The 25,504-nt window shown below is 40.8% G+C and overlaps 1 protein-coding gene across 2 annotated transcripts in view; it reads left to right on the top strand.

The window, feature by feature from the left end:
* Positions 1–25,504, top strand: part of DNAJC24 (DnaJ heat shock protein family (Hsp40) member C24) — a 57,850-nt gene that overhangs the window by 7,086 nt on the left and 25,260 nt on the right. The gene's annotated exons all lie outside the window — the stretch shown is intronic.

The raw sequence follows: 25,504 nt of genomic DNA, 5'->3' as shown, positions 1-25,504 counted from the left end.
GAATAAATAGAACCAAGAGTATTGAGTTTTTTGAATTTGTCAGTTGGCACAGGTAGTTCTTTAAACCATCAAGTAGATAGTGACCATTACACAGTGTGCAATAGGTCTGAGCTGTTTAGGATCCATGCTAGTGCCATGCAGCAGCGTGAGCCGGGGTAGGCTTTCAAAGACAGCCCAAAAATGGTGCAAAATCGTTTGGGCTGTGTTTTCCAATGGCAAGTGGAAAACTTATGATTATCTTACGATCTCAGAAAATTGGGTTGCATTCTCCCCATAACATCCCCAAAAGAACATTCTCTTCCCCTTCCCTTCCCATGCCTCCCATCCCAGCAGGAAGTCTGGAAATACACAAAGATTTTGTTTATTATAGGGATAAAAATGGAGAAAAAATTCTCTTCAAGCTCACAAATTCTTTTCTCTCTTCTTCTTCCTTTTATAAACTTATCCTTCACTTTATTCTGTCTCACTTCAATTGGTGTATAGCATGTTACTATGTGCTACTAGGAAAACCATTGTAAAGTCACAAACACTGGGTTGTAGCATCAACGAATAAATCAAGCATGAAGAATAGGCTTATGGGGGGGAGGAAAGGAAGGCTCTTGTTATGTATAATTATCTTGATAATTTTCAGTAATGAGATAGAAAGTATGTGAACATTAAGATGGATTGTGGTGTAACACACTTAGCCCAATTCTGACAGTTTTCCTCAGAACTACTAAAATATGACTTTCTGCAGAACTGGAACCTGTATTAACACAAACTGAAATGGCTGTTGTATTTTCAGTGCTACACTCTATGGCTATGGTTACACTGAGGCAAACTGCTCGCAGCAATAGTCAAAAGGACGGTCTCAAAAATGCAAATAGATGCTCATTTGTATATTTGCTCTACAGCAGATGCTGCCGCCGGCACAAAAAAAGCTGTGACTGTGGTTCTGGTGAAATCCCCCACACCTCCTTTGTTGGCAGCCTCTTATGCCTGATTTGTTTCCCCGTGTAAGAGGCTGCCGACAAAGGGTGGGGGAGGGGGTTTGAGACTGCCCACTTGCATACTGCTGCTGGCAGTTCATGACAGTGTAACCATAGCACTTAAAGTTGAGAACATTCAGCCAAAACTGGCCATAAAAGTAGCTGTGCAAAATATGGAAAATTCTTGTTTTTTAAAGGGAAAATTTAAAGATGAATTACATTTTCATCAGAGAATCTGTTTAAAATGAACCCTTCTAAGAGATTGTTGACTTTCTGGTCCTTTTATGGTGCTAAAAATGTACATTTAAACCAAAACAGCCACTATCCTTTGTTTTGGTGCATTCTGAAAGTTATTCTCAAGTTTTATCCACAAAGAGGTGGTAGGAGTGTAGTAATTCTGCAGAGCCAACACTTGCCCCGTGGCATGGGAAAAGAGCAGTTCCAGCTTATGCTCACACAGAATTTTCCTGCCAGGTAATGAAAATAGGGCAAAGATTTAAAAAAAATCTGTATAAGAATAGAAATCTTAAGCTTGTGTTGTTTTAAAATTGTTGAATACTTTGTGAATTATTCTAAATGGTGGGTAGTTATAAGGCAGCCAGGGTATCAGGTGCCAGTTGAAGTTGATACCACCAAAATTCTGTAATTGTAATAGCTCTTAGGGCAAATAGTCATTATCAAGGGACATAATAGAGGATACAGTTGTTGTTGCAGTCTCATGCTTTCCCATGTCTTCAAACAATCCCTGCTGCTTCATTTTTAATATTTGCTTTTTCCCCATCTACTATTTCATTTCTTGAACATAGGAAGCCTTAATATTCTTTATGAACAGACAGATGTAACCTTCATAGGTTATCAAAAGTTTAGCCATTGGAAAGGTGACTTTTCTCTACATTTGCACTATGTTGTGTGCAAAATCAGGTTACCTTAATGTTAGAGTAATAAAAAGGTGAGTCAACATGGCTGTATTGTAGATTTACTACAATTGACTCACAAGAGTGAACTCACTTAAAATAACTTATTAATTTCTGAAATGAAACTTTATTCACAAACTGGATCCTAATTCAGCGAACAGAGAGAATTATAACTTTTATTTTTGGAGTCTGACTAGGTGTTTCACTGAAACTTGTCATCATACAATTTCTGGATAATAAAACATATACAATATTAGCATCCACATATTCAAATGTTATGAATCAGGCCTCAGAAAACAGTGAGATTTTGTGTTGTGGGTTCAGGTTTCGAGCTTTTCCCTGTGACCATGAACATTAGAAATTTAATTTAAAAAAATTGCTGATATTCTCAGTCATGTGACTTCAGAAGTTAAGGCTTCAAGAAGAACATCAGACATCTTGAGAACTGGCCAACTGATAAAATGTTATGCCGTTCAAGGTAATGGTTTACAAAAGGCTATTGTCTGTAATTCTGTAAATTCAAGGTGGAAATTCTTGTTTTCAGTCATATGGTCAAGTCCAGGTGTTTTTTGATACAGAAAGGCTTCTACAAAAGCCACAAAAATGTGTTAATATGAGCATATGTTCTTTCTCTGTCACAGTTTCATGTAGAGCCTTCTTGGCAGATATTTAATTCAAGTCTACCCTAGAATAACCTGTCCACATAGAAGACTTACCAGTATGGTGAGAGCAATGTTCAGAAATTGTGCTGGTTGCTAGGTATGTGGAAAAGTCAAAATTTGATCTATAGTCCTTTGATGTTTAGTTTTGAAATATTGTGATAACCACCATGTATTTTAGTTTGAATAGTATAAAATCATAAATGTATTAAGAAGGTTTGGGTTGTACTGCTGTTTATCAAGTAACACGCTAAGTTTTTGCATTCTGTGAAAGGCACTTCTGCTGCTGCTGCTGCTTCTGCTTCTTCTTCAACCCTTGTACTCCGGGTGGAACATGGGTCATCTACAAGTCTCCACCTCACTCTGTTTTGGGACAGAACTTGTGGAGGACTCCAGAGTACCCCAGTTGTTATCCTTTAATCTCAGTACATCTTCTCCATGTCAGTGGTCTTCCTCTTTTGTGTTTTTCTAGTGGGTTTCATTTGAGAGCTTGATGGACTGTGCTGGCTGATGGTTTTCTGAGAGTGTGCCCTAGCTGTCCCCACTTTCTTCTCTTGATTTGAACATCAAGTGGTTCTTGTTCTGCTCTGTTCCAAATCTCATTTGTGATGAAGCCTTGCCGTTTGATTGGAAGGATGTACCTCAGACGTCTGTTTATGAATGTATGTAGCTTGTGATTTGAAGACTTTTTAATATGCCAAGTCTCACATTCATACAAGAGCACACTCTTCACATTTGTGTTGAAAATCTGAAACTTCATCGTCACTGATATTATTTGTGAAATCCATATGGGACAAAGAGTCTTGAATGCAGCTGTTGCTTTTTCCCTATCCTGGCATTGATATCTTGTCTGTTCCTCCATCTCTGAGCCATAATACTCCTCAAGTAGGTGAACTGCTCCACATCTTCCAGGTCATCCCCTACTGGTGTGCTGGTGGTGGTGTTGGACTGGTTGAGCCTCATTGTCTTGGTCTTTGCTTTGTTAATGCCTAGTCCAGTCATTGAGGTAGTTTTGTCTAGTGTTGCAACCTTTTCCTTCATGCTTTCAAGTGGGTGTGAAAGGAAGGTGACGTCAGCAAAATGAATGTCCTCTAGCTGTTTGAAAAGTGTCCACTGAATGCCCCATTAATGGCCATATGTTGTCCTGCTCATAATCCCATCCATTATGATCAAGAACAGGAAAGGTGACAATAGACACCCTTATCATACTCCTGAGCTTATAGGATTCTGTCAAGACACCATTGTGAACAACTTGTCGAGGGTTTGTATGTTGAATAGATCAGGTTAATAGTTTTAGATAGGATGCCATGGTGTCGCAGCAAGCAGTTTCCACAAAGTGTTTCTCTCAACACCGTCAAAGGCTTTTTTGAAGTCAATGAAGGTTATGTACAGGGGGGTGTTCCACTCAAGTGACTGTTCTGTGATCACTCTGAGTGTTTCTGTTTGGTCGGTACAAGATCTCTCACTTCCAAAGCTGGCCCTTTCTTTCCTGAACTGTCTATTAATTTCTGTCTTTGTTCTCTCCATGAGAATCTCATTGAACACGTTTCCTGGAATAGACACCAACATGATGCCCCTCCAGTTCTTGCACTTTATCATGTTGCCTTTCTTGGAAAGCTTAAGATAGCCATGTTTCTAGTCTTGTGGGATCTCCTCAGTTTCCCGTATTTTTCCAAATAGGTAATACATCATGTTGACTGATGTCTCACTCGATTGCTTCTGCAAGGATGTAGTCTGGACTGGGTACTTTTCTGCTCCTGGGATAGCTCATTATATATTGATTATGTGACTGTATGCTTGATGAAAAGTTGGAAGATAAAACTAGAATAACAGAAATAAGTTCTGAGAGTGAAAGTTTACACTGTATTTTTCTATCACTACAATTTTCAGTTCCTTCTTGGTCCAGTATTTTAGGGTCAAAAATGATTTGTCAGGTTGTTTTCAAATTTGCTTGCAGCTATTCTGTATGTGAAAATTGCTGTTTACAGAGAATAAACCCAGTAAATGTATATGCTTTGTCTAGCTGAAAATCAGGTGTCTGTTCCTGTTGCTGCTGATGATATTACAGGATACCTTTCTGCTGGAAGGGAATTATTGTGCAGGAAAATTATATGCTGCTGTTACAATGTGTGCCCTAATCTTAAAGAAAATCCATATAATTTGAGCAAGGAGTGTGCAGGAAACTCTTCTTAATGTGGAAAGGGTGTAAAATATGTCACTATACACATCTGGGCACTATGATTCTTTTTGAATCATAAATAGCTATATATAGGTTAATGTATATAAGTCTTTTTATAAGTATATAAAAATTCAAAAAGTATAGAAGATATGACTAAAGAAAGTATCTTACATGAGGATGAAGTGCATTGGTTTCAGTTAATATTCACTAATTACAGCAGAGAAGTTTGGACCATTGAGTTTGAGATAGAGATCTTTTAAGGGTCTGGGCATTTTTACTTTGATGCATCTTTGCATGTGATTTCTCTGCAATATATATATATATGGTCCTAATAAAGCAGAATTTTAATAGTGTTCAAATCAGGTCCTACCTAGTACCATTATTATTAGTAGTAGTGATTTAATATGTGATTGACACATGAGACAAACCAGTTTAGAATTCCTTTGTACTGGGTGCTATACAATGACCTAGAATGACAAGTCTGAGCAAAAGCTTTGCAGGAACTGGGAAAGAAATTGAAAAGCCATATCTCAGTATCAGTGTATGAAATTCTCTAATTTAAATGAGTCAGTAGATGGGTAACTAACAAAGGAAGGGACACTATGGAGCCTCTTTCCTTCTCATTGAGCATATAGTAGTTTTGCCATATCTCAGTACAAAAGTGTCACCTTTTAGTTTCAAAAATGAATACTAAAACAAAATACTGGAAAAAAGTAAATACAGGAAAAACCCCAGTTATCCAACATAATCAGGACTTACGTATTGCACACCTGAAAATTTTAGATATTTGGGGGGGAAGGTCATGGAGGGAGGGGGTTGCCTGGGCATCTTCTGAAGTGGTGGCTGCTAGCTCTGTGGGGGTGGGATGTGGGATGGGCAGTCTCAGCTGATCCCAGAGTGCTGAGACCCATCTGGGCTGGGCCCCGGCCAGTGCCTGGGGCAGGCTTCCAGGTGCCATCTCCCCAGCCGCTCCCTGGATGGGGAGCTCAGCAGCCATGGGTGGGCAGCCACTATTAGCCCAATACTAGCGGAGATTATCCACCCCCCCCCCCAGTTGTCCAGCATTTCATTTCATCCTATACCACCTCAGTGATGATGGAGAAAATAGCATGTTGGGTAACTGGGGTTTTACTATAGTACGAACAAGTGAAGAAGAGGAAACTCCATCTAACTCTCATATAATCCAGGCATTCGAAAGAAGTACATCATAAGATGAAGTAAGACAGCAAGGAAACTAATCTACTGGATTTCATACAAATTGTATATCAAAGTAATCCAAATTGCTATTAAATTAAATCCATAACAATATATATATAGAATATATTTAATTAAACATGGTGCAGCCTTTGATGGATCTAGTTTCCTTGATCTCTATTATCAGGAATATTTTGTTCTATAAAGGTACTGTTAGCTATGCCCTAAATAATTTACATATAATAGGGTCTCAACATTCATGAACTTAAGGTTCGTGAATTCAATTATTTGCAGGCGGTTGCTTCCCAGGGGCTCTGGGGCATGGAGAGCCAGCAACCGCCCCTTCCCCTGGGGCTCTGGGCAAGAGTGCTGGCAACCGCCACTTCCCCTGGGGCCCCGGGCAGGTAACAGAGCTGATTAACATATACAGATCAATTAAGACCTCTTCTTGATGTACAGCAGTGGTTAAAAATGGTGATAACATGCTGGAAAATGTTAACAAAGGAAATTTAGAATAGTGTGCTTTTACGTTGCGTGTTGTATTTTGTTACCTCATTTCAAAAAAAGAGAGAGAGGAGGACATGATTAGGGGCACAGCAAAGGTGACTAAAAGATTTGAGGATAAAATTTTCAAGTTAAGTAAGTGGCCTGATTATTTAGATGTTCTGGCAATCTATCACATATGAGCTGTGGCTTCTCAGCCCTGCCGAAAATCAGGATAGCTCTTCTAGAGCTTCACTTTGAAATTTTAAGCCAGGCATTGTTTACTCTGACAATAATAGCTGTGACTATAGAACATAAGTTATTCAGATCAACAGTGAAGTTACATAAGAGATCCATCTGACAGTAAGAGTTATTTTTAGAGAGCACTGAGTTTGCAAACTTCGTTTACAACAGCTGTGTTGTGAACCTGACCTTATTTACATTTAATCCATAACTACACACACACACACACACACACACACACACACACACACACACACACACACACACACACACACACAAATAAATTAAACATGGTACAGCCTTCAATGGATCTGGTTTCCTTGATCACTATTATCAGGAATATTTTGTTCTGTAAAGATACTGTTAGCTATGCCCTAAATAATTTACATACAGTAGGGTCTCAACATTCGGAAACTTAGGTTCGCAAATTCAGTTATTCGCAAGCAGCCACTTTGCGCGCCAGCAACTGCTGTTTCTCCCAGGGCTCCGGGCAAGAGCACCAGCAGCCACCGCTCCCTCAGGGCCCCAGACAGGGAGTGCCGGCAGCTGCTGCTTCTCCCCTGGGCTCCGGGCAAGAGTGCCAGCAGCTGCCACTTTCCTCAGGGCCCTGGGCAGGGAGCGCCGGCAGCTGCCACTTCCCCCGGGGCCCTGGGCAGGGAGCGACAGCAGCCAGGCTCCAGATGGGGTGGCTGCCATATTCACAAAATTGAACATTCTCAAGGGTTCTCAACATGCAACCATTGCAAATGTTGAGACCCTATTGTACAAATATAGTCCTACCACTATATCTTTCTCAATTAATAAATGAAAAGGGACTAAATGTTTCATTATCCAATAGTCTCTTAGATCAGGTAAACCTTTGCTGAAGAAAACCGTTTTAAACATAATTCACCAGCATTTTTTCTTTTAAACTAAGCATCGGAGGGAACCTATCCTTGCGAACTTGAAAAACAAAGATACGGTGCCGGGTTTTGTGCACCACACTTGAAGAAAGACATAAACAAGTAAGATAGACTCTGGAGAAGAACAACAGAAATAAGATCCTTAGAAACATGACTTAAGGGGAAAGATTGAAAGAATTCAGTATGTTTTGTCCAGAAGGCTATATGCAAATTGTCATAAAGAGATCAGCTCTTCTCTGTGTCCACCAAGTGTATGTCAAGATAATTAGCTTAGTTTTCAGAAAGAGATCTTTAGGTTAGATTCTGGGAAAGTAATTCTTGTTGTAAGGACTGTTTTAGACTGAAAACGGTTACCTACAGAGGCTGTAGAATCCCTGTAACTGGTAGGGTTTTGAAAATCAAGCTAGACAAACATCCAGGAGGGATGTATAGTTAATTCTGCCTCTGTGTGAGAAGTTGGACCAATTGAGCTCTTGAGGTCCATTCCAGCTCTACGTTTATGTGATTCATACAGATGTATGACATACAAAAGATTACCTCAGGTTGGCTTCAGTACCTTTCACCTTGAATGCAGGTCTGGTAATTCTCAAGAGCTTGCTCTCATAATGGTGTCTGAGATGAACCACACGGTCAAGTGTTCCAATTGATTTTCAGTTCTATGTACTCTCACATACCCTTTCTTTTTCATAAGACTTACTCTTATTTTGTTCTGGCAGTGCAACTTCCAAGGAAAATGTAAACTGAAGACCATGAAGGGCATTAATGAGAAACAAAAAATTCAATTTGAGTAATAGATTGTCTTGATTTTAGAGGTATGTTATGATATTTTATGGATAGAGCTGTCAAGATGAACAAATATGAACTCTGTTATTTTTAATGCAAATTATACTTGCATTCACCAAGTCTTTGTTTTCTAAACTAATGGCTATTATAATATCAGTTATTCCAATAACGAGTCCTGAAATAACTAACCTAAGACACGGAGTTTTCTGTAAACCAAAGGCCAACTTTTAGCTGGTTTGTTGTACATTTTGATAACCTCTTTGCTTGTAAATAATGAGAAGACAGAGAGACAACAGCACAATTGCATGTATGCAAATTCCAACACAGCTGGTAGATCTAATCTGAAGTTTTTATCAGCCTTGATGTTGACCTTTTTACACTTGTTAAAAATCAGTTAGATTGAATAACATTACTTTTGTTTTTACTGATAAATGCAGTGCATAATAATTTAAACATTTATTTTGAATAAAAAATACTTGTACATATAATAATGATTAATGAAAGTTAGATAACTACTACACTATTACACGTGAAAGCAACATATTGAATGTTTATAATTTCCCATGATTGGATGGCCTATTTTCCATTAATAAATGGAATATAGTGGCTGTAACATTGCCATTGTTAAGTACCAACGCTCAGTGTTCCTCTGAAGTTCAGAGTGAAACCTAACTATCCCCACCACTGAGAGTAATGGAAGAAGGAAATAAGAGATGCTGAAAAGCTTGATAAGGTGTTTGCATTTGACCAGGAGGTGGGATTTACTGGTTGAAGGGAGAGGTAAGGCTATGATCTGGTGAAAGATTAAGTAGAAGAACAAATAGAGAAGGGTGTTGAGTTGGAAGTCAGAGTAAGATGTGAGGAGAAAACACAATTGAGTGGCTCTTGTTGGAAATGTTTGCTGAAAGGTGATAGATTTATGTTCAAAAGTGTCTGCAGAGTGTGGGTGCACAACTTGAAACACCTTAGGGCGGAGGTGAGCAACCTTTCTGACCTTTGGAGTTGACCGTTGGACCTCTAGGTGTGGGTCGAGTGCCAGTGGTCACTAATAGTCCTATGTACAACATCTTCATTAATAAATAAAGATGCTTTACTCTTTAGGTGGTGGTTGGTAGCATTAGCTGGTCTTTGGTTAGTCCACAGGCAGCATGGCTTTGAGCCAGCTCCCAGCTGCATGGGGGAGTAGTGGTAGGGTCTGAGCCTTGCATGCCAGTGAAAATCAGTTCGTGTGCCACTCTTGGCACCCATGCCAGGGGTTGTTGACTCCTGCCTTAGAGGCTTAATTTTTCAGTATGCAGTGTTTGGCGGCGCATGACAATCAGGCCCCTACAAATTGTCTCAAGTTGAGCACCCAAAATCAGTTGTCACGATGAACATTGACATCTGGTTTGAAATGGTGAACTGGAAGCTATCCACAGAGAAGTTGAATGTACAGATTTGGGATGGGGAAGAGGGAAGAAATTTCAGAGTACTGATGTCCAAGTCAGCCAACTGATTTAACCAAGAGTAAGTCTGCTGTTAGTTGTGTTTTTGGGGGGAGTGGTATGCCTGCAGTGTTACAGACAGACTATCCAGTCTTTCACTTGGTCATGCAAACACTTCCAGTGCCATGCTTTGACAGCTTGCATTGTGCTCTTCAGGTTTCCTTGCTGTTGGCGCAGCATGCAGCTGGACTAAGTAAACCTCAGGGCTCTTCTTATGTACAGTTTGCCTTGATTTCCAATTGTAGGAAATGGAAGATGGAGCATTCAATGCTTTGATGTGACATAATTTTGCTGCTGACTTCACTGCAATTAATGGTGAATTATTTACCAAAAACATTTAAATAGGAATGAAATCCAGGCAGGCAGATGAGTAGTAAATAAAAATAACAATGAATTCCTAATACATCTACATGCTTAGATTTCAAAACATTTTACAACAGTAGTGTCCAATATCAATTCAAAGATTGCCACACTTGTGATTGAGGTCTTTCCATATTCACCACGTTATATTATACAAAACTTTGCTAAATAATATAAGTAATTAATTGGTATTTCATATTAAATAATATAAACAAAATTTCAAATGATCCATTTATTAATATTATTAGAAATCAGTATGACACTTTGCAATCTTTCATTATCTATTACTAATTATTATTTCTTATGTCCCTGAGGGCCAGGCACTTCCAGTTCTCTCTCCCCACACAGCCAGGCACCACTGCCCCCATCCATTCATATTCAATGCCAGCAACTCTTCAGAGGCACTGGGGCCACCACTGCTGTCACCTCATGCTTCTCCCACCAAATGGTGGGGCGCATGTGCAGAGCGGGCAGACAGCACTCCCCTTGTGCGGCTCTCACGAGGAGCCACATTTAAAGGCTCCAAGAGACCCATGCAGCTCAAGAGCGGGGGGTTGGCCACCCCTGTATTTGCCGCCGTGCCGTGTCCTATTCACCACATGTGACAAGTGGTGAACATATTAGACACCGCGGCTTTACAAAGTCGAGTGAGTAGAGATTCTCCATTTTAGAGCTAGAGAAGTGGAAGTAAAGATAATTAACTGATAATTCCACATTTATTAGTATGGGAGAGCGGTAGAGCTAAGAATAAAACATGCTTTTCTCTATCCTGTGATTCGTTTACTGACAGACGCTGCTCTTGGGCTGCCTAGGTCTGAAGGCAATGCCACTGGCAGCAGCAGCACAGAACTAAGGAAGACAGTACCTCTGCCTTTCCCACACCAACCCAGTTACCTCCTTTTTGTCAGGACCCCTGCAGTTATCACACTGTAAAGTTTCATATTTAAATATCTGAAAGCATGAAATTTATGATTTTTAAAATCCTAGGAGTGAGAAGTTGAAATGGACTCTTAATTTGATAATGCCCAAATCATGATTACAGCTGTGAACTATACATTGGCTTATCCCAGTCACTGGTGAGTGAAGCTTAATATGATACTGTTCTGAACAGTCTGTGGTCTGAAAAATCACACAGGGAGGAGACATTGAACAGGACTGTCTAACCCAATGCCTCCTGACCTTTCAAATGATAGATGGGTTTGTTACACCTCCCTTACCTGAACCTGGGGACTGAGCAGTGCTCATGGAGCTGCATAGCTGGGATATCAAGCAGAAGACATGCATGTTAAGGGGCTTGAATGAGCAATTTGCTCTGCCTCTAGAAGAGCATAGTCCAAACTGGAGCTGTTGGTCCATCATGGATTGCTTAAAGCATACAAGCTGTCTTCAGGGTCAAGACAGAGGTCTCCTAACCAAGCATGGATAAACTGTCTGGTTAGGTAGCAGTTATGCATTTAGGCTTAAAAATACTGTAAACCAATATTCCTTTACATTGTGTTCATTGTGACTAATAAATGTCTTGTTTTGAAAAGGCTATCCTCTGTCAATGCAAACATTTTCTGGTTGCCTAGGTCCCCCAAGGATGTTTCCAATGAAGGCTAAGCTTATTTGGTCTTACTAGAGGAGACCTGGTGAGAAACAGATACTGAAGCCATAGAGCTAGTCTTGGAGTCTCAGCTCCTTTTTGTATTTAGGAAGAGGTCTAAAGATACAAATGTGACCATGCCTTTTTATTTTACCATGGGTAATATTCAAATAAAACATGCTTCTTAAATTCAAAAGTACAAAAATGTGGGATAGCTGTTGTTTGTAGGAAATGCATGAGTAACTTTTAATGAAAACTTTTTTTGCTGTCTGTGTGCTCTGTCCTTTAACACTGCTTCAATGTAAAGCAGGGGTCTCATACTCAATTTACCTTACAGCCAGTGCCGTCCCCAAATCCTCTACTGGGCCAGCAGGTACCCCACTCTGGCAGGGTTTAGAGGGGGGTCAGCCCCCCTCAACATCTTCCAGCCTTGCCTGCTGCCTCCCAGGCCATTTAAAATCCCCTAGGGGTTCCCTTTGCTACCAGTGGGAACACACTGTGGCCAGATCAGTTTCCAGTTGCTAGCTCCACTCTGTTGCTGTCACACGTCTGTGGCTTGGGGGAGATATGTGCAGAGTCATCCTGTCCAGAGGACAGTTCAGGGCTAGGATGTTGCTCTTCCTGCTGTGACAGTGAAGTAGAATAAGTAGGCTGACCTGGAAGATGGCGAAGGAGCGGTGAGTGCAGGGGACCTGATCCCTGCTGACACCCTGTGCCAGAACCCCCTGTAATCTCCAAGGCTGGATCCCATGGGGAAGGTGGCTTGGAAGAGAGGGTGAAGCAGGGATGAGGAGAGGTGGGGTGAGGGTGAGGGGAGTGAATGCACCCTAGGGCTTATGGGCAGCATGGAAGAAAGCATGGAGATAGTATTGGAAAGCAAAGGCTGAGAATGCTGGTGGAGTGAATGCAAGATTCAATGTCAAAATAGATAAAATCAGCTAGGTGTAAGGCAGGACTAATTTACAGAAGGCTTTCAAGGTAAATATATGATGCTTATATTTGGTACAGTAGCGAGGGAAAAGCAAGCAGAGGCACTCTAATAGATGGTTGTTGTGGTCAAAGTGATGAGCCAAGGTGATGATTTTCTTGCTTTTATGTCCAATCCTATTTGGATGGATCTTTCTCTGGGGATCTTAAATCCACTACTTAAGCCAGAAGTGGACTTAGGTGACATTAAAAATTCCATAACACTCGCTACTCCGCAGGGTACGAGTAGACTGTTTTAAGAGTACTTGCAACCCCTGCAAGTCCAGGGAACTCCAAAAAATTTCAGACTCAGAATCTGATTCCTTTCAGTATTTGAATTGTATTAACTGCCTTTGTAATGTAAAGGACAATATACAAAACAGTGTAAATGAACTTAAAATAACCCATACAAATTTGGCCCATGATCCAGTACCTATACACTTTAGTAGCCCTGTTTAAGTTAATATATAAAATTATGTATTTTTATTAGCACTGCAGATGAAATTTTTAAGCTCTTGAGATTAGCTTGTTGTCTTAGTTATTTCTCTGATTCCTTCATATACTTATGAAAGAATATATGATCATGCTGGTCTATTTTAAGGAAAATAGCTGCAAGAGAAGATATTAAACCAAAGCATTATTTAAAAAAAATGTAGAAGCTAGACAATTTTTTATGTTGTAAGAGTGGCTCCAAGTTTCCTAAGTGAGAGGGAAGAGCAAGTCCAGTGTTCTAGTAAGCATTAGGTGGCAGTAGTGTGCTATATTTGGTAGCTGCCTTGTAATTTGGTAATTTTTTTAAGCTTTCATGATGTTAATGTGGTATCACAAATTACATTATAATATTTTTCCTTAACTGTTTCTTATATACTGGTTTTAGTCATAGTTTTGCTCTGAGTGGAACTGTAGGGGCAGTCGTGTAGGCCTCTCCTGCATGCTAAAAGGCTGTGGTCAGAATGCTGTTGTTGCAACAGAGAATTGGTGATTTATTTTCCTGCTACACAGTATAAAACAGTGATTTTTCAATAACAAGAAGTAAAAATATTCTGAAGAAGTGTGTGCCACAGACATCCCAAGAAACTTGTTTATTGTACAATTTCCAATAGTAACCTCAGTAAATTTTATCCTTTCCCTTGGGCCTAAATGCTTAATTCCATTTTGTACTTTAAAACATGTAAAATCATATTATTAGAGATCAATAAAAGGTAGAATTGTCATGTTAATTAGAAGGGTGTTGTACTTTGGGTTGATTTCTGTGCCATTTGCTAAAGTGTAATTATGATTTATGTGCAGTTTAGTTTTTTGTTTAATTCTATTTTACAAGTCTAGTTGAATAAAGTATTTTGTTCCCCAGTTTTTCATCTTTCTCAAACATCAGAATACTGGGAATATCTTGCTGCTTTACGTTTTATTGCCTCAATAGTTTTCATATATATAGTGCTGTCCTAACACAGGAGAGGATATGTTGCTATCTTATATTTTTGTCTTCTTTATCATCTAGGGCAAATGAGTGCATTTTCTAGGTTCAAGGGAATATTGGTGGAAAAAGGTAGATATAATTAACCTTTCAGCATAGAGATTTTAGTGTTGCTTCAAATCTTGGACAGGTACAGTTAACTTGTGACCTTTTTATTTTTTTTTCACCCTCCCTTGCTGCCTCTCTCAGGTAAAGTGGCTCAGGGAATTGAGAGCTTGTGCAGCAGTGTCATTAATTTGGCAGACTGATCAATTAATAGGAGAAGAGCATGAAAGCGTTGACAGAACATGCTACCTAATTAGTACCTGATGAACCATGTAGGCCACAGAGCACAGAGTGCAGTGTCGCTTCAGGGTAGCTGCTGTAGAAGACCTTTGCATTCAAATCATTAAGTAGCCAAAGAGCAATAGCTCAGTTTGGTTTCAGCTGGTTAAGGAAATCTTTCAAAGTGCTAAGTGAATTCATTTCCCACTCAAATAAAGGAAGCTGAAGAATCTTGGTACTTTAGAGTAGAAATTCAAATTAACTCAAAGTGTTGGACTTTTTGTTTGTTTAAATCTTTAAAAACAGCTAACTACACATTGTGCAATTAAAGTGATTTGTAATTATTTAAAAATCAGTTTTCTTTTAACTTTTTTGAAAAATTATGCTAAAGAGAGAACAGTTGGAAATACTAGTTCAGTAAGATTTCCTGCCGAAAAAGGTAATATCAGAAGGGTAATAAGTGTCCACTTGCCCAAAAATTTTGAAGTCATTGTAAGCTGAGGACAATTAGCACCGTGCAGAGTTGAGCTTCATTGCTAATAGGCTTTGTTTATATGTCTTAGTATGCTTTTTTTGTAGAGCTTTTCACTGCATCACTTAAATGCACTTTAAACTTACAAGTCTTCCACAACTGCGCAATGCTAGAAGAACAGGTCTGTGTTCATGTTAGCCAACTATTTTCCCATTCAGATACATAAGAAAATCTGTAACATTGTTCACCCTGTCGAAACACAATTATACCTCTTCCAATGACACCCAGGGTTAAAGCCAAAAACTTCAAAATAAATGCACTTACTGATTTACCTTTTCCATTTTATTTGAAACACAGTAGTTTTCCTTTTGAATAATTTGAGGCACCATATAACTCAATTATAAATACCTTTTAGGAGGTGTATAACAACAAATAACTTTTTCCCCTTTGCATTTTTTCTGCAAAGCTTAATATTCTGCATCTTAAATTTTTAAATAAAACAGAATTTCTGCATTTCAAAACAAGGACAAGATTTTAGTACCTTAGACAACTTTACAGGGAGTATCTACTAGACTGCTACAGGTTGTACCTCTCTTGTCTGGCACCTGTGGGATCTGACTGGTTCTGGATGAGAAAATTTGCCCGACGACAGTGGTCAATATTTTTTAGCACGTTAGCAACACTTCCACTGCTTACTGGGATTTTAGAAGACATTTAGGGATAAATTACAACTAAATAACAGCAGAGGACACTGCGAGCTGGTGGCAGTAAACAAATTTTGTGGGCAACAGGAAACTTGGCCACACTCATGATAAGTGATTGTCCAGCTAACTAAAATTATGGCAAATTATGGAGTTTGCCAGATGAGAGCGTTCCGTATTAGAGAGGTTCAGCCTGTAGTTTGATAGGGACACAATGCGGGTGTGTCTACACTAGCCCGCTACTTTGAAGTAGCTGGCACAACATCGAAATAGCACGTGTCACATCTACACGCGCCGTGTGCTATTTTGACATTGAAATCAATGTTAGGCGGCGAGACGTCGAAATCGCTATTCCTATCCGAAGATGGGAATAGCACCCTACTTCAATGTTCAACATCAAAGTAGGGCATGTGTAGATGATACGCGTCCCGCTACATCAAATTAGCGGGGTCCTCCATGGCAGCCATCAGCTGAGGGGTTGAGAGACGCTCTGTCCAGCCCCTGCAGGGCTCTATGGTTGCTGCATGCAGCAGCCCTTAGCCCAGGGCTTCTGGCTGCTGCTGCAGCCGGGGGCCCATGCTGCGTGCCTGGGGTCTGCAACTGGTTGTTGTCTCTGTGGACCTCATGCTGTGCAGGCCGAGTGTTTCTGGGAGGGACCCTTTACGGGAGCAGTTGCTCTTGCCCCAGAAGGGCTAGTCCAGCCTGTGACCCCGTCTGCAGTCTTTGCTGGCCCCTTATTTTGATGGAGAGTGCTTGTGTGTGTGGACGCTCCGTATTTCCTTCTGGGGCAGCTCCTTTCGACGTTCCCCACCGCTACTTCGACGTTGAACATCGACGGCACCAGCCCTGGAGGACTTGTAGACGATACGTGTCGAAGTAGCCTATTTCGATGTTCTTACTTCTAAATAGGCTACTTCGACATAGTGTACTAGTGTAGACGTAGCCTGCATGTTTTGGTATTAACTATTAATTGGTCATGAAGTTTGGGCTTGGACCATGTGCACTGAAAAATGACGGAGGGTACACTGAAGATAACCAATATGGAGCATCAATGAAGACATCTTTTGACATGCTAGATCCATTGAGATTAATCATTTTTCCATTGACTTGAACATAAGCCAGATTTCTCCCCCAACTTTGATGACATTAGTGTCCTATGTTGATAATCGTTGTCTAAGAGACTTCCCCACAGGCACCTCAATATCGTAGAGCCACAGGAAGTATCAAAACTCTTCTCTCCTTCTGAAATTATCTTTGGGAAAGGAAATGAGATATTTTTTAATCTTAATTGGACCCAGTTTTTTGTTCCCCAGGTGATACTGTTGTGTAGAATACCCACTGGCTTCATGGGAAGGTGAGGTTGTTTTTTTTTTGTACATGTTTGTTTCTTGGTGGGGTACAATAAAGCATAAAAGTATGAATGGACAAAATAAAAGCCCTATTATTATTGTGTTATGAAAATGGCTTTGGGCAAATTGTTCTGTTTCTGTCTTCCCAATAGAAGTTTAGGGCTTGTCTATACTACCACCTTCCTTCGAAGGAAGGATAGTAATTAGGGTGTTGGGAGTTTACTAATGAAGTGCTGCCATGCTTAGGCAGCACTTCATTAAGCAAATCCCGTGCCGCTGTGCCCGCCCCCGGCCCCCCCAGCGGCAACTCTGAAGTTTTAACCTTCGAAGTACCAGCATGCATCTAGCTGCGGCTCACCTGCCGGTACTTCAAAGTGCCGGTGCAACATCAAAGTCACCTTACCCCTCAAAATTTTGAAGACGTGTGCCGGTACTTCGAAGTTAAAAACTTCGGAGTTGCCGGCGGGGGTCGGGGGAGGGGAGATTTACTTAATGAAGTGCTGCTTATGCATGGCAGCACTTCATTAGTAAACTCCCAACACCCTAATTACCATCCTTCCTTCGAAGGAAGGTGGTAATGTAGACAAGCCCTTAGAGAAGTGGGTTGAACTGTATGTCATCTGACCTAATTCAGATGGTATCCAGTCTTCATAAAAATCTAATGTCAGGGGCACTGGATGGGTGTGGAAATACTAAGGGATATAAGGCCCAATGCAAATCCATTTTGAAGTTAATTTGCATTGACTTGAGTGGGTATTGGATCAGGCTCATAAATCTTTACATCTTTTGGTTGCTGGTTTGAATCCAATCCAGACTTGTGGTGATTTAATTGCTATCACACAATCATGGTTTGGCCTATGTGAAACTAATCTTGTCTCAGTTCATTTCCCAATAGACAAGTGTCCACATCACAGAAGGCACCCCCAAAGTTTTCATTAATTAGTTCCTTTGTTGGCAGATGAGGCAAAAAGGCGAGGACTGAATGACAGCAGACACTCCAGGTCAAGGGTGAGGTATCTTGGCAGAGCTTTGTGGGGACATACTTGCTTTCACTGCATATGCTGTAGCCATTGTGTGGAAAATTTGTTTCCAGGACTGCCAGTCTGTTACTAAATTCACTTTGATTTTAAAAAGAGGGAAAACTGACCACAAATAAATCACTTTTAAATGCTATAGCATACAGTAATTCAAATAGCAAAAGTCAGTCTAAAGTTCTGTGTACTTATTCTTCATTATCCTTCATACTTGATTCTTATTTCCTTTTTATGCTGAATATTATTAATCTGAAATTTTTGTAAAATGTATAATTATAAAATTAAACAAAATAATAACAGTTTACCTTTTTTCTAAAGTTAGAGGGAAAAATGTTATGGCGGTTATAGAAAGCTGGTTTGTAATACGTCTTGAAAGGTTTAGCTGGTCCCTGCATGTTGCAGGCAGGTTAGCATGAGTTTGTTTAATTGGCCCATCCTACAGCTTTGCTTTGCTGTCCTATTACTTATCTTAGCCTATAGGTAATGTTATTTGTAGTTATTAGCTAGTGGAGAGTGCACCAAGTCTCATTCCACTGAAAATCTTTTCCAACATAATGGGGCTGAACTTTAGACATTAAAAATGCAAGCTATGTTGATATCTGTATTTTTTTTTTTTTGTGGAGAAGACCTGTAGTACTATTTATCTGCATATGTCTTTAGTGCCATATTTTTATTTTATTTGTATTACCATAGCACTTAGGAGCCCTAGTCATGGACCAAGAATCCATTCTGCTGTGTGTTATACAAACAGACCCCCCCAGTTGTGTCAGTATTGTTTCTATTGAACTATTTTTTTATATCAAAATGCAGAGCAAGAGAAATGATAGAAAGGAATGACCTGTGTTGACCAAAGAAAACATGTTTGGCATGAAAGAATTGTAACTCTAGCGTTTAACGTAGTGATTTGATATGGTGAGGGTTTACGTTAAGCATTGTGGTTTTGTGTTTTGCATAACTGAGGTGTTTTGGTCATGTGACATGTTTGTGTTCCTAAAAAGATTAAGTTGTCAGAAATATTACTGAATTTATAGTGAAGCATATTTTAATATTTGCAGCTATAAATATGAGTACTGAATATATTACATGTCAAAATGTGTATAATAAAACTATATTTTAATAGGTGAAGGTTTGCTGGAGTTGATGAAATTTCAATATAGCATATTTGAATTTCAAATTCTAGTTCTATAGTGCCTTATTCAACTTAAGGAATTAGTAAATTTTTTATTCTAACAGATGCTTTTTTCCCGAACTTGTCAAAACTCCCCAGCAATTGCAAAATAGAACTGCTTGCTTTGTTTCCTCATGTATGTAAAGGTAGGTAACCACATTTACTCAAACCTACTGGCTTCTGTTTTGATATCTACTTGAAAGTAGGCTGCTATAGACAGAAAAGGACATTTCTGTCTTTTGGTTTAATTCAAATGCATTTTCACTGGTTTCTTACAGACATGGAAGAAAGTGAGTAGAACCCAAAACACTGAACAATAGTATTTATTTTGAAAAAAAAAAAGTCTTGACCTAAGGGTTCCCATTCCAAATAATCCCCTTCTCTTACCTATCATGCCCTGGGATATTTAGTTTCTCTTCCTCTGTTCCTGTGCTTCCAACTGTTCCCTTGTCATCTCTTTAATCTTTCTTCTCCGTTGAAAAACAATACATTTGATTTTTCTCTTGTCTTCCTCTATGTTGCAGTCAGCTACAAACTGGTTAGACAGTAGGTTTCTCTCTTCCCTTCTTTATTCTCCCATGCTCATCCTTGGGGACTTTGTCTTCCGTGCTGATATCCCACCCACCTTCTTTGCTCTATATTTTGTCACCGTCTCCTTTTCATTTCACCACCAGCCCTGAATCCTTCATATGAAGGTGGTTGTTAAATTTTATTTATGACATAGATTAGCAGAGAACTTTTTTGAGGGAGAAATAAAGGTGATCAAAAGCAGAGCCCTATGAGACCACCACAGAAAATTGTTGGTGGGGGGAGGGGGCAGAGATGAGGACAATCTCTAACATCAAGAAATTATTAGATACATAGGAGAACCAGGAGAGAGCATGGTTGATGATGGTGAAAGCCGCTGACAGGTCATAAAGGATGAGAACAGATTTATCATGAGCTTTGCCTGTGAAGAACACATTAGAGACTTCGATGAAAGAGGTTTCAGTGAAGTTACAGGCGAGGAGGACACCAGATAGGTGGCAGGAGGCAATTGTAAACGGTACATTCAGTAAGTTTTACGATGAATGGGACAAACAAGTGGTGTTTATGGGGGTGTTAAGATGGGAGGAACTAAACTATGGTCATTTTAAACGGGGAAAGCTCCAGTGGCGAGTGAGAATTTGAGGAAGCAGGAGGAAGTTGGAATGAGTGTGAGGGAGATGGAATAGGGTTAAGTGCGATTTCATGGGCAAGCAGTGTGGTTAGAGGAAAGCAGATGGGATTTTTTTACATCTCAAAAGAATGAGGAGAGGTTTGTAGTGAGGGAACGAGGAAGAAAAGGCTGACTGAGGGTCTGAATGATGACGTCGTAATTTGTCCATTTGCTTTTGGAAGAAAATGTGGAAGCAGAAGTAGTGGCGTACTTGAGAAGTAATTCAAAGGTAGCTTGGTTTGAGGACAATGTGCATTAATTGAATTGGAGAAGTAAATTGTTTGGCTAGGAAGGTGGCAGGACAGAAGGGGGAGAGACTTTGTAGTATAGGAAGTCAGCCCATTTGTGGGATTGTCCTGAAAACAATGTGCAGAGCAAGAAGATGAGCAGAGGAAACAAATGTTGAGGTGAATTGGCTCTGGGGTGGCAGAATGGTCCTTACCCCAGAAAATAAGAGCATAAAGGCCAAATGGAGTATGGATACAAGTCTCTTGTAAATGCGCAGAAGGAAAAATATACCTCTATTCTTCTACCCCTATCTTAGAGCTGTCTCCTTCTGCCCAAACCAAATTCTCTGCCTGCATCTCTGACTTCTGCCCATGGATATCTAGTCCTTAGTTCAACCCCTGCATGACTAAAACAGACTTAATCTCTCCCCTTCCCATCACATCCATTCTCAACACCCCCATTTTGTCTGCATAATCACAGTATTATCATTGACTGGATATGTCTGGCTGATTAATCTCTAAAATGTGCCCTTTCTTATCTACACACTAAACCTTTTGTCCAGGCCATCGGCATTTTTTTCCTTGATCATGACAACATACTTTTCTCTGATCTTGGCAAATACAGTCTTTTCCATTCACCTAAAATGCTGCAGAGGGTCTGCGCTGGAGCGATCTCCACCTATGGTCTCCCCATAGAGCTGGAGCAACCACCTGCCCACTCTGGTGGGAGGGAGGGGGTGCTCCTGCCCCTACTGGTTAACCATTAACATCTCTAAAATTGAGACCACTGCTTTTCATACTACTCAGTACTGTCCCTTTACTTCCTAATACTTCCCCATTTGTCTATATCCATCAGTTAACTTTTGTATTTAAATTGTAAGATCTTAGGAGCAGGGACTGCCTTTTTGTTCTGTTTGTATTGTGCTCAGTCCATAACCAGGTCATCTAGTCACTATGGTAATCAAATATAGAGTGCTCCTGAAAGTCTCACTTTCACCTGCCTGATATTAAATAAATAAAGAAGGTACTTCAAGATTACACGTTGTTTTCATTTAATTTCCTTTCATGTACACTTACCTGGTTGAAAATCCCAATAATAATTAAGCTCATTCGTCTGCAGAGGCATGATTTGCTCTAGCTATCATTCTGTATATAATTCTTGTAAATGACAGATACTTAGAGATATTTAAGTATTAATATAATGAACTCTAAAACTTAAAAATAAGTATATTTGTTTCTTTTTAAAAGCAGTGTTTTAAAACTAGCTAGTGTTTATACGTTGTTTTAAAAACTGGGGGTTTCATATTTAGTACAGGAAAATTTTGTGTTTGAAAATAAAACTAATCATTTTTGAAAGGTTGGCTTTATAGCTGGTTACAACAAAAATAGTGTCATAGTTTGTTATAGCAAAACCATAAAGAGTTGGGATCTACCTGGTGATGAAATGTGTATTAATCTCATAAGGTTTGCATGGCTTCAGATTTGATCTCTGCTTTTATAAATGCAAAAAGAATGAAAGTAGAATTAATAATTAAAACTTTTGCAAATGGGACTTTAAAATTCTGTATTTTTGTATGTCAATATAAATTGCCTCAAATTTCATGGTGTTTTACTCAGCCCTTTTCCTTTAAAAGTGCTGCTTCTCTCTGTCCAGATGTGCAGTTGCTTGCTGCTTCTCCAGCCCACATCTCCCTCCTGGCCCTGATTCCCTTGCTAGCCCTCCTGGGCCAAACATCACTATGATAAATGGTGTTCAGTCTAGGAGAGTTGGCAACCTATTTCCCTTGCAGCTTCAGCTGCCCTGCCCTGGGAAGGTAGGGAAGTGATGCCTGGTCTGCATGGGGCACCAGTACCAATAGGGACAGCCCTGCCTATTGAAGAAAATGGGCTACTCTCATGCTTAAAATTGAACAAACACTTAAGTACCATACTGAACTATGCTCTTACTTATTGACTTAATTACTAGTTGGGAGTGCTAGGTGAAGTTTTGGATTGCTTCAGGGGAGTAAAATCAGAAATAATTTGCAAATTTAGCATTTAATTCTCATATTTAGAGAAAAGTAATAGAATTTTTAATGGTGACAACTATGTGATGTGATCATAAACGGAGTCACCCAAATTTTTTAGATTTTCTTACTGTAATGGCACCAGAAAATAAAAATATATCTTAGCTGGTGTAGTTGCTTGTACAGTAAACTTTTTCATATCTGGCAACCCTGGGACCAGGAGGTTGCTGGATGTTCAAATATGCTGGTTGATAGAGAGCAACTGGGGGGAGGTACAGGCAGGGGGATCAGTCTCTCCCCCCGCATAACAAAGTTCTACTGCCCCACCCCCATTGCTGCTGCCCTTTTACCTCACGCATGGCTGCGTGGCATGGGGAGCCACTTGCGTGGTGTGCACATGGCCACACAGTGCGGGGAACCCTGCTTGCGGGCTTTGTATATGGCCACACGGAACAGGAAACCCCTTGTGGGGCTTGCACATGGCAGCGCAGCTTGGGGAACTGCTTACAGGGCTCGCACGTTGCTGCACAGAATGGGGATCTGCTTTTGGGGCTTGCGCGTGGCTGCGCAGTGTGGGGAATTGCTTGTGGGACCCGCATGTGCAGCTGCTCTGAGTGGCAGCCACCCTTCAAGAGAGTGGAGGAGCCCACTGGCTGTACACACACAGAGGGATGCAGGGCGGCACTGAGCAGGCTGTCCCTGAGGAGCGGGGTGTTGCTCATGCGCCCAGTTCTGCTCCCTGTAACAGTGGAAGTACTGCACTCTGAAGTAGGGAAGTGACATCATGGCTCTGGGTTTGTGCTTGTTATTTGAGAGTCCCAGTTGATCCAATACCAGGTAAAACAAAGTTTACTATGTGTTTATCATTTAATGTGTAATCTTAACAATGGAGAGAGAACCCAGCACTCCAGTGATCACTAAGGCTGTTGACAGCTTCTGCAACCTCAGAACTGTACCGTCCTCTAGCATAAACGTGGATCATGACATATCAGCTCAGTTAGCCAAAGCCAGCACTGCCTTTTGGAAAATTGCCCAAATGCCTACGATGGGGGTCAGCAACTTGTGGCTCCCGAACCTCATGTGGCTCACTAAGGAGTCAGTTGCAACTTCAGGTGCTGCCACTCCTCTTACAGCTCCCTGCCCTGGCAGATGCACGCTGAAATCGTGAAACAAAATTTAATTGGTTTAACGGCCAGTAGGGTGACAGGAGGGATCCAGCCATTAAAGCAATTAATTTCTTTCCATTATTACAGTGCGGCAGGGTCGGGAGCCACCTGCGCTGCAGGTGGGGGAAGTGAGAAAGAGAGCCTGGGGGAGGGGTGGCGAGTCTGCCCCTGCCAGACCCGTGGACCCCCATTGAGAAGGAGGGAGAGTCCGGGAGAGGCTTCCTGGGATCCAAGCGCAGCTTCCCTCCCTGAGGGGCCAGCATCCAGGCAGTATGGAATCCTCCAGCTCCTCCTTGCTCAGCAGCTGCCAGAGCCTGGAGCTGCATCTTACAGTGCAATCTCAGAGGCTCTCACAGAGCCCAGGCCAGCGCCACACACGGTCCTCAGACCAGTGAGTCTGGTGCCAGCATCACTGAGTGAGGCACAGCTGGGAAAATTGCAGGCACTTTCTGGCCTGAGAGATTGGGGAGAGGAGGAGGACAGGGAGACCCAGAGCACATGCTGGGGAGAGCAGCAGGTGGGCAAGTGAGATCCAGGTTCAGTGGGCAGGTTGGGACAGGGCATGCAGCTGGAAGAGCTCATTGCATGAGGCAGATTAATCCTGGGGATGTGGGGGGCATGTTTAAGGACTGAGGTGGGTAAAGTCTGGAGATGGGGGGGCAGGTTTGGGAGCCAAGGGGGGCAGAGCCTGGGATGGAATGGGGGTGCAGAGGGTTGATGCAAACATTGCTCCTTCCTGCTTAAGAGCCATCTCCAGGCTTAACATTTTCCTTGTCCTCATTTGCTCTCCAGTCCAGGGGTGAAAGTAACATAAAGTTTCTGACTCGGACAAATCATTGTGTGCGCGCTGTTCTTAAAATAGGGGTTACAAAAAGTATGGTTTGACGCTGTTCGTTAAGGCCTGTCTTGTATTCACATGCACTGCGGCACTTGAAAGATTGATTTTGTAACTGAGTTTGGAAAAATGGCTCTTATCACTATTTTGGTTGCAGACCCCCTGGCCTTTGAAATGACCATGGTATTAAACTCCATACCAAGGTACCAGTTTTTCAGGTAGTTATCCTGGATATCCTGCTGTATGGCTTGGAGTCATGAACAATATATTGCTACCATGTTTTGAAACTTGATCTGTTTCATGTACTCCATCTGAGGAAGGTTGTCCATGTGAATTAGTGGGACAAAATTCCTAACATGGAGGATCTTACACTGTGTGGTGTCATAGACATGGATGCAATGCTTGTGAACAAACAGTTTTGCTGGAGTAGTCATGTTATGAGGATGGATGATACACGGATACCAAAGATGGTCTTCTCTGACCAGCTTCCTCGTGGTCAGTGTAAGCACTATAAAGACATTGTAAAGGCCAGCGTGAAGTTGTGTAGCATATCTCCCAATGATCTAGAAACTTTAGTTAAGGACAGATTTTCCTGGTGGCAAACCACTGTACAGGCTCTTAATTGCTTCGAGAGTCAGTGTATCCAGGTACGAGAAGAAGTAGGATCCAAAAAGAATATACGATGCCTATGGTTGGCAGTTTTTTTGTGATATCCATAATCTACTGTGCGGATCACGGATTGGTTTATTCGCTCACCAGTGGCATAAAAGATGAGATCCATTGATTGACGGCTCAGTCCAAAAAGAAGAAAGAAATCTTAATTACAGTTTTAGTAAACTTTAAAATAAAAATCAATAGAACAATATTTCCTTGCAGTAATTATCATAGCG

This window comes from Carettochelys insculpta, chromosome 6, assembly GCF_033958435.1.
Source record: "Carettochelys insculpta isolate YL-2023 chromosome 6, ASM3395843v1, whole genome shotgun sequence".
In the NCBI taxonomy this organism is placed as follows: domain Eukaryota; kingdom Metazoa; phylum Chordata; order Testudines; family Carettochelyidae; genus Carettochelys; species Carettochelys insculpta.
This window is presented reverse-complemented; position numbering and strand designations above follow the sequence as displayed.